Source organism: Elephas maximus, chromosome 3 (genome assembly GCF_024166365.1).
Source record: "Elephas maximus indicus isolate mEleMax1 chromosome 3, mEleMax1 primary haplotype, whole genome shotgun sequence".
Taxonomy (NCBI): domain Eukaryota; kingdom Metazoa; phylum Chordata; class Mammalia; order Proboscidea; family Elephantidae; genus Elephas; species Elephas maximus.
The window spans coordinates 120,187,027-120,199,921 of NC_064821.1; the positions used below are offsets into that span (position 1 = coordinate 120,187,027).

At 35.0% G+C, this 12,895-nt stretch overlaps 1 pseudogene; it reads right to left on the bottom strand.

The window, feature by feature from the left end:
• Positions 1 to 211: 211 nt before the first annotated feature.
• LOC126071343 (28S ribosomal protein S31, mitochondrial-like) lies at positions 212 to 4,709 on the bottom strand (annotated as a pseudogene).
• Positions 4,710 to 12,895: the final 8,186 nt, after the last annotated feature.

The window sequence follows — 12,895 nt, forward strand, 5'->3', positions numbered from 1 at the left end:
GTCTTTAGTATAAATATATGTCATTTCATTTTAGGAAAGTAAGAACAGATAATACTTTGAAATCATTAACATAATCAAAATTTAATTTTATTGCATACTGAAAATTAATATGACATTAATTAAAAGATGATGCTACTTTTTTCTTGTAAAACTCTTTTATTTAGTGATAATAGCTATCTCCAATAGCTTCAAATAAAAATTTTCATTGTCTTCAATTGAATTGTATGTCACTGTCTTTTAGAATGTCTTTTTTTCTTTGAAATAATTTCTAAACCACTCTGCATGTTCGATTTGCTGTTTAACACTCAAATATGGGTTTTTGGAAAGGCCACAGGTCACCAGCTCCATGAAGTGTTGAACTGGTCCTTGTTTTGGAAAATCCTCCAGGTATTTACCCAGAAATATATGTTAATGAAATTTTGAACGGTCATCATCAAAACCTGCTTCATTGTTAATTGGGAAATCCCACAGCTTCTACTCTTTTCCACTGGATAATCTCTTTAAAAGCATTCTGAAAGGGCTGTTGATTTACTGAGGCTAAATGCTTAGCAAATTCCACATCCCAAATTGAAGGTGACGTTTCTGTTTCTGTTGCCTCTTCAGCAGCCTTAATATTGAAAATACTAAGTCTTCCCCTTGAATATGTTTTTCCTAATATCTTTTTCTAAGAAAAGTGCTCTTCTGTTGGTCACAATAATTATCAGACCCTTCGTCAAACTGAATCTGATGCTCTGGTCTCATACTAACTCTAGGTATAGCAGATATGGCAACTTTCATATCCAATATTATGTTACTGAACTAACTTTCTGTCTTTTTCCATCCTTCTATGCCCATGAGTCTCCCTTGTGCTGCCAGAAGTACTTGAGCAGCTATGACTTGGTTGTCTGCTTGACAAAAGGGACAGATGATGCAGCTACCACTAACTCAGGACTCAAGGACTCATTTCTTTTTGTGGTATTTTCTGTAGCTCTTTGAAGCCTGCCAGGTGTAGCTTCCAAACTGTTCAGTGGTCTTCTGTTGGGTGGTGTCATGGATTGAATTGTGTCCCTCAAAAATATCTGTCAACTTGGCTGAGTCATGATTCCCAGTATTGTATGCTTGTCTACCATTTTGTCGTCTGATATGATTTCCCTATGTGTTGTGAATCCTATCAATATGATGGAATGAGATGGATTAGTGGCAGTTGTATTGATGAGATCTAAAAGATCACATAGTGCCTTAAACCAATCTCTCTTGAGATATAAAACAGAGAAGTGAGCAGAGAGACATGGGGACTTCATACCACCAAGAAAGCAGTGCTGGGAACAGAATTTGTCCTTTGGACCCTGAGGTTCCTGCGAGGAGAAGATCCTAGACCAAGGGAGGATTGATGACAAGGACCTTTCTCCAGAACGGACAGAGAGATAAAGGCTTCCCCTTGACCAAGAAACTCTGAATTCAGACTTGTAGACTGCTAGACTGTGACAGAGTAAATTTCTCTTTGTTAAAGCCATCCACTTGTGGTATTTCTGTTATAGCAGCACTAGATGACTAAGACAGCTGGCTTGGTTGTTTGTACATTTACTGTTTTAAATTAAATTTCATACCCTTAATAATATTCAACAAGTCTTTTTTCATGTTCTCCTTTACACTGTCTTGGCCCTTAGAAGTTTCCTTAGAAATCTCATGGGATGGAACAGACTGCTCATATTTCTTGTTATAGATCATGCTGTTAGTGCCAAAATATCTTTGGATATTATTTTTTGTCCTGACCATTCCGCATGGAGCAACGAGTAGCAGAATTGCAGTCTCAGGTACTTCCGCTCCCAGAGGATAAAGGGAGACCAGAGAGTGGCCTAAGAGGTAAAAAAGCTGAGACCTGAAGAAATATCACCAAAAAACCATTAAACTGGGCAAAAGATGATGCTACTTTTTAAGAATAGTAGTTTCATTCAAAACGTTCATCAAATAACAATGACATATGCTTGGTTAATTAAACTGTCCAAAAGTATATTATTTTGAAATGCCATTTATTATATATTGCAAATTATAAAGGAAAATATTTCAGTTTACAAGTCAAAACAGGACACTTAACATATAAAATGTAAGTATCAGTCAGGTTTATAGATTTGATTAGAAGAAATCATACAATATTCATGGAAGATGTGTCCTCTTTTTTGATCCCTGAAGAATGGGTAAGATTTTGGCATGCAGAGACAAGTAAAATCTTATTTAGTGAAATAATGAGCTTTAGTATTTTTTTTCCTAATTAATTTTATGCAATCAGTTTCAACAGAAGAAAATCAGATGTTGGTAGCATTTTACCAATTATTCTTTCAAAATCCATGTTACAAAGTACATGTCTACCTTAATTTTAATTTATTTATTGGTTTTACTTATGCAATTTATACTTTTTACATCAATTTAAATTTTTGTAATGCTCATAACAGCATGAAACATATAACACATTTTTCTTGTTCAAATTTCACCATATGTTAAAGAAATAAATCCCAATTTAAACAACTCAAAGAAAAACAAAAAAATTATTAAAACTATATTTACATAAAAGTAGAAAATACTATTTTCACCTACAAAACCAGATAGAATGTTAAAGCAAATAGTACTAAAAAAAAAAATACTTATATAAGCATAATTTTTCCAACTGTTAACACTGAAAAAGAGATTTCTTAGTTAACAATGGTATTTATCTTTTCTAAATATAATATAAATTAATTTCTTTCTGAACCATAAAAGGAATGGAAAAGGAAATTATCAGAGTATGAGACACCATGTAAGGACCAGGAAAAGTGACCAAAACTATCAAGGAAACAAACAAAAGATGCATCTACAAGAATCCTCTTCCCTCCCCACCTACCTCCCAGTGCCCTTAGGGCTTATTAGGGTAATGACTAATTATAACAAAAATGTGTTACTGTGGTACACAAACATGACTTTATACAAAGGAATTTTTGAAGCCACATGTTGTTGTTCTTTGGTGCCATTGAGCTGGTTCCCACTCATAGCTAACCTACAGCAGAAAGAAACACTGCCTGGTCCTGTGCCACCCCCACAAACACTGTTATGCTTGAGCCTATTGTTACAGCCATCTCATTGAGGGTCTTCCTCTTTTTGGCTGACCCTCTACTCTACCAAGCATGATGTCCTTCTCCTGACAACATGTCCAAAGTATTTGAAACAAAATCTCTCCATCCTTGCTTCCGAGGATCATTCTGCCTGTATTTCTTCTAAGACACACTTCTTTGTTCTTCTGGAAGTTCGTGGTATATTCAATATTTTTCACCAGCATTAATTCTTCTTTGGTCTTCCTTAATTATTGTCCAGCTTTTACACGTACATGAGGTGACTGAAATATCATGGATTGGGTCAGGCACACCTTAGTCCTCAAAGTCACATCTTTGCTTTTTAACACTTTAAAGAAGCCTTTTTCAGCAGATTTGCTCAATTCAGTATGTCCTTTGATTTCTTGACTGCTGCTTCCATGGCTGTTGAGTGTGGATCCAAGTAAAATTAAACCCTTAACAAAGTCAAGCTTTCCTTCATTTATCATGTCGTTGCTTATTGGTTCGATTGCGAGGATTTTTGTTTTATTTGTGTTGAGGTGTAATCCATACTGAAGGCTGTGGTCTTTGATCTTCATCAGTAAGTACTTCAAGTTCTCTTTCAGCAAGCAAGGTTGTGTCATCTGCATATTACACATTTTAATGAGTCTTCCACCAATCCCGATTCTGCATTCTTCTTCATATAGTCTAGCTTCTCAGATTATTTGCTCAGCATACAGATTGAATAATTCTGGTGAGAGGACACGATGCTGACACACACTTTTCTTGATTTTAAACCATGCAGTACCCCCTTGCTTTGTTCAAACCACTGCTTCTTGGTCTGTGTATAGGATTCTCATGAGCACAATTAAGTGTTCTGAAATTCCCATTCTTTGCAATGTTATCCATAATTTGTTATGATTCACATAGTCGAATCCCTTTGCATAGTCAATAAAACACAGGTAAACATCTGCTGGCATTCTCTGCTTTCAGCCAGGATCCATCTGACATCAACAATGATATCCTTCATTCTCTGTTCTCTTCTGAATCTGGCTTGAATTTCTAGCAGTTACCTGTTGATGTACTGCTACAACTGCTTTTGAATGATCTTCAGCAAAATTTTACTTGTCTGTGATTTTTTTTTTGTGATATTAATTATTGTTCAATAATTTCCACATTAACCACATTAACCTACAGGAAGCCATATCACCTACAGGAAAAAATAGATGTGCAAAATAGTTCCTTCCAAACCAAAACCCATGGCTGTGGAGTCAATTCTAATTCATAGTGACACTGTAGGACAGAGCAGAAATGCCCCATAGGGTTTCCAAATCTTTACTGAAACTGCCTGACATATCTTTCTCCCAGTGTAGAGGGCAGTGGATTTGAACTGCCGACCTATTGACTAACAGCCAATTGTTTAACCACTGTGCTACCAGGTCTCAAAATAATCCTTTAGATAACTGAAATAGGATTTATTTTTTTAGGTGTTGCTTCCTTATCTCTGTGGGATAAAACAGCTTTGTACCGAGACCTCTTCCACATACTGTATTGGCATATTACAGGTATGCCAAATTCTATGCTCTGGCATCAATATTGCTCACTTGGTGCTACCCTTGTTTGATGCAGCATCAGTGTCCGTAGGGTCTCTTTTTCTGACCTCTCATTCATCTCTGCACCAAAAAAACACTACCTCATAATTATTTTTAGATACTGGAGAGACAATGCAGTCTGTTTTTCTGTTTGACATGCCTGTGCTTTAAACATTGTGGCAGCAGGAGGACAGCTAACAGAGATACTTGAAGAAGAAATCTGTTGCATTTTTCTGAAGAGTTCTTAGGCATTATCAGAACATGCGAGCCAGATTTACTTCTTCCACTTCATTTTGTTTCCTTTAGTTACAATAATTATAATTAATTGTATGTGTTTTCCATGTTGTCCTATATATTTTATATCTGATGCTCTAGGATACCTTTCTCACGATTGCTTTTCTTTATTTTTTGTAGGTAAATAAAAGATGCCATGGTGAAGAATTAGTCTCACTTCCTTGCAGACATTCTCAGCTCCTATGTACTTCTCTAGTTTTGTTGTATTTGCTTGTAACCCTTTGTCCCACCTACATCGTACTCTACACCCACTCATTTCACTCAGATTTATCACTCCCTCTCTCTAAAACTCTTTCCTCATTTTGCTTAGGGATAATATACTCTTCACATTTTTTTTTTCTTTTTAAATGTTGCTGTTTCTTTTTTTCTCTGTCCCCTGTGGTGGCTTTTCTTCACCTCCATCATCTCTAAATATTGGAACGCCTCCGGGCTCAGTACTCAGACCTATTTGTTTTCTTTCCCATCTACCCTTACTTATTTGGTGTTCTGAGCCAATTTTTCAACTCTAAATACCATTTATATAATAATGATTCTTAAAGGCTGGGCTGCAGTTCTGAACTGTAAGCCAGTGCTGTCCAACATAGCTTCTGTGATGATGGAAATGTTCTATATCTGTACTGTACAATATGTACCATCTAATACGCACTATCAGAAAAAAATGAATATTTTACACTTCAAAACTGGCTAATGAGATGGAGTAACTGAATGTTAATTTATTTAATTTTAATTAATTTGTATTTAAAATCAAACTGCCATGTGGCAGGTGGTTATCATATTAAACAGCACAGTTGTTGACTAATAATTCTTGCCTCTAACTCAACAAAATTACTTGAATGTCTACCACTCAACGTGGATCAACTATCAATCCTCTCTTTTTCACATATCCACATCCAATCTGTTAATGAATGGTATCAGCTTTAATTTTAAATTATATAGAATTGGACTGTTGGCACCATCTCATTGCTACCACCTTTGAAAAAAACACCATGGTTTTTCACCTCATTTGAGATGATTGCAATAAACAAATTATTGAAGTCCCCACTTCCACTTTTACCACACATCTCAGTTTATGCTTAACAGAAAAGCTACACTAGATTTCCAAATAATTAGGCAATGTCACTTATCTAACCAAAATACTCAAATGGCTTCCTAACTCATTCAGTGTAAAAGGCAATTTCTTCATAATAACCTGCAAGGCTTTATGTAACTGTTCCCCTTACCTTACCTCTCTGATTTCATTGCCTACTGTCCTCTCTAGTTTAGCCACACTGACCACCTTGGAGTTCCTTAAAGTATTAAGCATTCTCTAGCCTCAAAGTCATTGCAATACTTTTCCCTTGGAATCTAGAGTCTAGATATATCTACACGGCTTCTCAAGTCAAAGTCCTTAGGTCTTTAGGGAAATACCACCTTCTTAGTTTTAGTAGAGATTTTCCTGAATAACCTCTTTAAAATTACAATCTCTTTTTCTTCATAGATTCAATTATTTCTTTATTTTGTTTATTACTTGACTCCCACTAATGTAAAATCTATGAATCATAGTTTTTGCCTATGTTGGCCAGTATTGTATCCTTGGTATTTAAAATGATGACTGGCACAAGTGAACACAATTTGTATTTATTTATTGAATAAATTAATACCTGTTTTATGGTCAGCCATCGACAAAGGTTTGTTGAATGAGTGAAAAACTGTATTTACATAGAAATACAAAATTCAGATAATTTCAATTTTAATAGTTTGAAATTATCTTTAAAGTCACAGAAGCATTTTAATATTATGCAATTTTCATTTCAGTTAAAATCTACAATAAAGAAGACAATTAGAATGTATCCCTCATAAGGACAAATTTTTTTGGTGTGTCTTTGAGGACTTGCATATACTGTTTTGTTATTTCCAAAATATCTACCAGAATTTTTATACTAGTGACAAATTTTCAAATAAGATATGGTAAGATTTGGTTAGTAGAATCCAAGAGGGGAAGAGACATTTCCTATTTAATTAACAGTTATGAGAATGCACTGATGACATGCACAAAATGGGGGTATTTCTGGCAAATAAAGAGTTCTAGAGAACTGGGTAGCAACAGAAGAGAAAGAGTGAGAAAGAAAGATTATACAGAGAGTGTACTGAAATAGGAGAATAGAAACCAAGTTGAGGTGTTAGGTGAACAAAGAGGTCTGATATGAGGTTGAAGAAGATGGTAAAAACCAGAAAATGCAAGTCTTTGGCAGAATCTACAAAAATTGGTTTATATTTTAAGTGTAATAAGAAAGTGTAGCAAGGTTTTAATCAAGGGACTAGCTGATATGCTATTGATCTGGAAATTAAGCTTTTATCTCTAGATTACTCTTTACATAGTCACAAAACAACCTTATTGAGATATAATTAACATATGTTATAACCCTTCCATTGAAAGTGTATAATCCAGTGTTTTTTAGAATATATTTAGAGTTGTGCAACTCAAGAATATTTTTGCACCCCCAAAACAAACCCTATACCATACCCATTAGCAATCACGCCTCATTTACCTTACCCCAAGTCCTTGACAACCACTACTCTATATCTCTATACTTTTGCTTTTCTGGACATTTTAAAGAAATCGAATGTTGCAATATGTGACCGTCTTAGTTATATAGTGCTGCTGTAACAGAAATATCACAAGTGGATTGCTTTAACAAACAGAAATTTATTCTCTCACAGTCTAGGAGGCTAGAAGTCCAAATTCAGAGTGCCATCTCCCAGAGGGGGTTTTCTTTCTCTGTCAGTTCTGGGGGAAGGTCCTTGTCGTCAATATTCCCTTGGTCTAGGAGATTGTCATCACAGGGACCCTGGGTGCAAAGGATGTGCTTTCCTCCTAGTTCTTTATTCTTGGTGGGAAGAGGTTCCTCTGTCTCTCTTTTCCCTTCTGTCTTATATCTCAAAAGAGGATGACTCAAGATACAACTTAATCTTGAAGATTGAGTCTTGGCTCATTGACATAACTGCCTCTAATCCTGCCTCATTAACATCATAGAGGCAGGATTTACAATACAAAGGATAATCACATCAGATGGCAAAATGGTGGGCAATCACACCATACTGAGAATCATCGCTGGGCAAATTGACACACATTTTTGTGGACACAATTCAATCCATAACAGTGAACTTTTTGGGTTTTTTTGTTGTTTATTTTTTGTTTTGTTTTCCTTTAATTAGAATAATGTTTTCAAGCTCATCCAGGTTTTAGAATGTATCAACTTCATCCATTTTTATGAGTAAATAATATTCCATTTAAAGGATATACTACTTTTTTTAATCCATTCATAAGTTGATGGGTGTTTAGTTTGTTTTCACTTTTTGGCTTTTATGGGTAATACTGCTGTGAATATTTATGTATAAGATATTGTTTAGAAATATGTTTTTATTTTTCTTAGATACATACTTTGGAGTGGAATTGCTGGGTCATAGAGTAACTCTACGTGTAACTTTTGAGAAACTGCCAAACTACTTTCCAAAGGGACTGCATAATTTTACATTCCCACCATCAATGTACGAGGGGTCAGGTTTCTCAACATGCTCACCAATACTTGATGTGAAGGTGTATCTCATTGTGGTATTGATTTTTATTTCCCTAATGATTAATGATGCTGAACATAATTTCATATGCTTATTGGCCATTTGTGTATCTTCTTTGGAGGAATATCTATTTTTTTAATTGGGTCATTTGTCTTCCTGTTGTTGAGCTCTAGTAATCATACAATCTTAACACACATTATTTGCAAATATTTTGTTCCATCCTGTTGTGTATGTTTCTATAGCATTCTCAAATCACATAAGGTATAAGTCACTATTATACTTTATGTTATTAGAAACCTGTAAGTCACTAGAAAGTTTTTTAGAAAGTGTCTGAACTTAGATATAGAAGCATGTGAAGTGTGTGAAGAATGTCAACAACCTTTAAGTTCACTTTGATGTGGCGTGCTGTGACAAAAGAAAACATAACAGAGTTAATATTTATAAACTAGCCTTAGGTCTAAACAACCTCCCTAATTTCTAACCTTAAAGAGAAGATGTGACATTTGGCTAATCTCTAACCTTGGAGAGAAGACAACATACTAGTCTTTGACATCACATGCCCTTTATTGTATGAAGCTTTGTTATATGAGAATTTCATACATAAATCCTCAATTTCCTTTCACTTACCAAGAGAAGATAGAGGCAAAGGAATTTTCCAATAGCTTCTTACTCTGTCTTAAAACTGAGAGCCTGCTGAGGTTCTGAACCCACTGCCAACCTCAGGCCCCAGCTACAAGGGACCACCATGGAGTTCAAGTCCTAGTCAAGCCTTTCTTCTGAGACCACTCATTAAAAAAGCCTTAAGTCTAAAGATTTGGACTCTAACCTTTGAACTAACATTGCAATTGTTAATTTGGATTCCCTAGTTATAAATGGGAAACCCTGGTGGCGTAGTGGTTAAGTGCTATGGCTGCTAACCAAGAGGTCAGCAGTTCAGTTCCACCAGGTACTCCTTGGAAACCCTATGGGCAGTTCTACTCTGTCCCATAGGGTCGCTATGAGTCAGAATCGACTCGACGGCAGTGGGTGGTGGTGGTGGGTAGTTTTAAATGACTGTCGTAAGGTCTTACTTGCTTGCCTTGCCATGACTATGTTGAAATAAATTAAGGGGTTTATGCATGACAAATCTAAGTATCTCTATACTCATTTCTAATCAAAATCTTTCATGATCCATTCTTTGGGTTGTCTTTCAAATTCTTGATGGTGTCCTCTGCTTTAAAAAAAAAAAAAATTTACCTATTTCTCTTTTGTTGTTTTTGCTTTTAGTGTCACGTATAATAAAATTTTGAGATCTAACCCTTAGTTTCCTTCTAATGCTTTTATAGTTTTATCTATTAGATTTAAGTTTATGATTCTTTTTGAATTAAATTTTATATGGTGTTAGGTACGGCTTAAGGTTTATTTATTTGTACATGGATATTCAGTTGTCTCAGCACCATAGAAAAAGGACTATTATTCCCCCACGGAATTATCTTAGAAACCTTGTCAAAAATCAATTGACCGTAATTGTGAGAGTTTATTTCTGCACTTTCAATTTTATTCTTTTGTTCTATAAGTCTATCTGCATGCTTTATCACAATATCTTAATTACTGAAGCTTTTTAGTAACTATCAGGAAGTATAAGCCCTCCAAATTTGTTCTCTTGCAGGATTTCATTATTGTAAGTCCTTCGCATTTCTGTGTGGATTTTATGATCAGCTTATCAAATTCTGAAAAAAAAAAAATGAAAAGCTGGCATTTTGATAGGAATTGTATTGAATCTATAGATCATTTTGGGGAGTTTTACCATCTTAACAATATTAAGTCTTCCAGACCATTGTTTTAGGCTGGGTTCTCTAGAGAAGCAAAGCCATTGAAGTATATATGTGTAAGTATTTATTTAGAGAGAGATTATCTCAAGGAAACTGCTCAGGCAGTTGTAGAAGCTGGCAAGTTCCAAGTCAGTGGGTTAGGTGTCAAACTGAAGGCTTCTCCTGAATCATGTTGCTACAGAGACTGATGAATCCAAGATCAGCAGGTAAGATGGTAGGCTGTTGGTTCACAGGCTGCGGAGGCTGACATATCCCAAGACTGACAGGCAGTACGGCAGACCCCTTGCTAAAGTCCCAAGAATCAAAGGTCAGATGATGATGAACTGGATGCAGGATCCAGAGCAAGCGAGTGAGTTTTTCCAGTATATATATATATATATATATATATATATATATATATATATTATATATAGGATGCAGACCACACCTCCAAGGAAACTTCTTTGCAACTGATTGTCTGATTACAATAGATCACATCATGGAAGATGATTACATCATTACATAACTGCCAAATTATATCATTACATAAATGCCAAATCACTGACAATCATGGCCTAGTCAAGTTGACACACAACCTTAACCATCACAATCATGAACATGAGAATATTTTAATTTTTTATTTCTTCTTTAAATGTCATTTGACATTTTATATTGTTCATTATACAAATCTTGCACTTCTTTTGCTAAATTTATTTCTAAATATTTTGTTCATTTGATGCTATTGTAAAGTTTTCTTAATTTTATGTAAATATTTCTCTTTATTAGTAGAAATAGTAGAAAAAAATAGATTTTTATATATTGCCCTTGCAGTCTATAATCTTACTGAATTTGTTTATAACATTTAATATATTTTTAGTGGATATTTTAGTATTTTCTGTATACAACATCATGTCATTTGCAAATTAAGATAATCTTATTTCTTTTTTCCAATCTGAATGTCTGCTATTTCATTTTCATGCCTGATGGTTCTGGCTAGAACTTCTTGTACAAGGTTGAAATAAGGTGGTGAGAGTAAATATCTTTGGCTTGTTCCTGATCTTATGAAAATGTTTGCGGTCTTTCACCATTAAATATAATAAGTAATTATGGAATTTTTAAAGATGATCTTTATATTAGGTTAAGGAGCTTCTCTTCTGTGCCTGGTTAATTGAGTTTATTTATTTAATCATTAAAAGATATTGAGTTTTATCCAAAACCTTTCCTGCATCCATCGAGATGATCATGTGGGTTTTGTGTTTTATTGTATTAATGAGGTGTCGACGGCACTGGGTTTGTTTTGGTTTGGTACTACGTTGATTTTCATATGTTAAACCGAGCTTGCATTTCTCAGAAAAATTATGTATACAACATTATATATGTGTGTATAGAGTTTGCTACCATTTTGTTGAGGGTTTTGGGTATATATTAATAAAAAAAATGCTGGTTTGTAATTATCTTTTTCTTGTGATAGCTTCCATTGGATTTGGTGTCAGGCAAGCAGCCTCACAGGAAATGTTTACACTTCTGTTCATTTTTGGAAGAGTATGAGAAGGATCAGTGTTAATTCTTATTTAAAAATTTGGTAGAATTAATCAGTGATGGCATTGTGACTTGTGGAAAGTTTTTTTTGTTGTTTAATTTTATTTTTAACTCTTTTTATTGTGCTTAAAGTTTTCAGAGCAACTTAGTTTCTAATTAGATAATTAATACACTTACTGTTTTGTGATACTGGTTGCCACGATGTATCACGTATCAACACTCTCCCCTTCTGACCTTGGGTTCCCCATTTCCATTCGTCCAGCTTTCCTGTCCCTCCCTGCCTTCTCATTTATGCTTTGGGGCTGGTGTGCCCGTTTAGTCTAGTATACATGGTTGAACTATGTTTGTCATTGTTTGTTTGATAGGCCTGTCTAACCTTTCGCTAAAGGGTGAATCTGTAGGAGTGACTTCGGTACTGAGCTAAAAGTGTGTCGGGGGACCATACTCACAGGTCTTCTCCAGTCTCTGTCAGATAAGTAAGTCTGGTCTTTTTTTGTGAATTTGAATTTTGTTCTACATTTTTTTCCCCATCTGTCTGGCACCGTCTCTTGTGATACCTGTCACAGCAGTCAGTGGGGGTAGCTGGGAACCATCTACTAATGCTGTCTTTGGTTTTCCAGTGTGCCAAACAGAGTAGGACCAGTAAACATATCATAGATGGCTGCTCACAAACTGTTAGGACCCCAGATGCTACTCATCAAAGTAGGATGTAGAACATTTTCTTTATAGAATATGTTATGCCAGTTAAGCTAAATGTCCCCTGAAACCATGATCCTCAGCCCTCAGCCCAGTAACTCAGTGCCTCAGAGAGTTTGGATGTGTCTATGAAGCTTCTAGTTCAATCTCTTAAATTTTTATAAATGGATTCATATTTTTTGTATCCTCTTGAGTCAATTTCTGCACTTTGTGCTTTTATAGAAATTTCGAAGCACTTTTGGTTCTATTGATTTTCTCTCTTATTTTTTATTCTCTATTTTATGTATTTCTGTTCTAGTCCTTATTACTTTTCTCATGTGGCAGCTTTGGGTTGAGCCTGACATTTTTTTTCTAGTTTTTTTTTTTTTTTCTTATAAAGCAATGCCCAGCT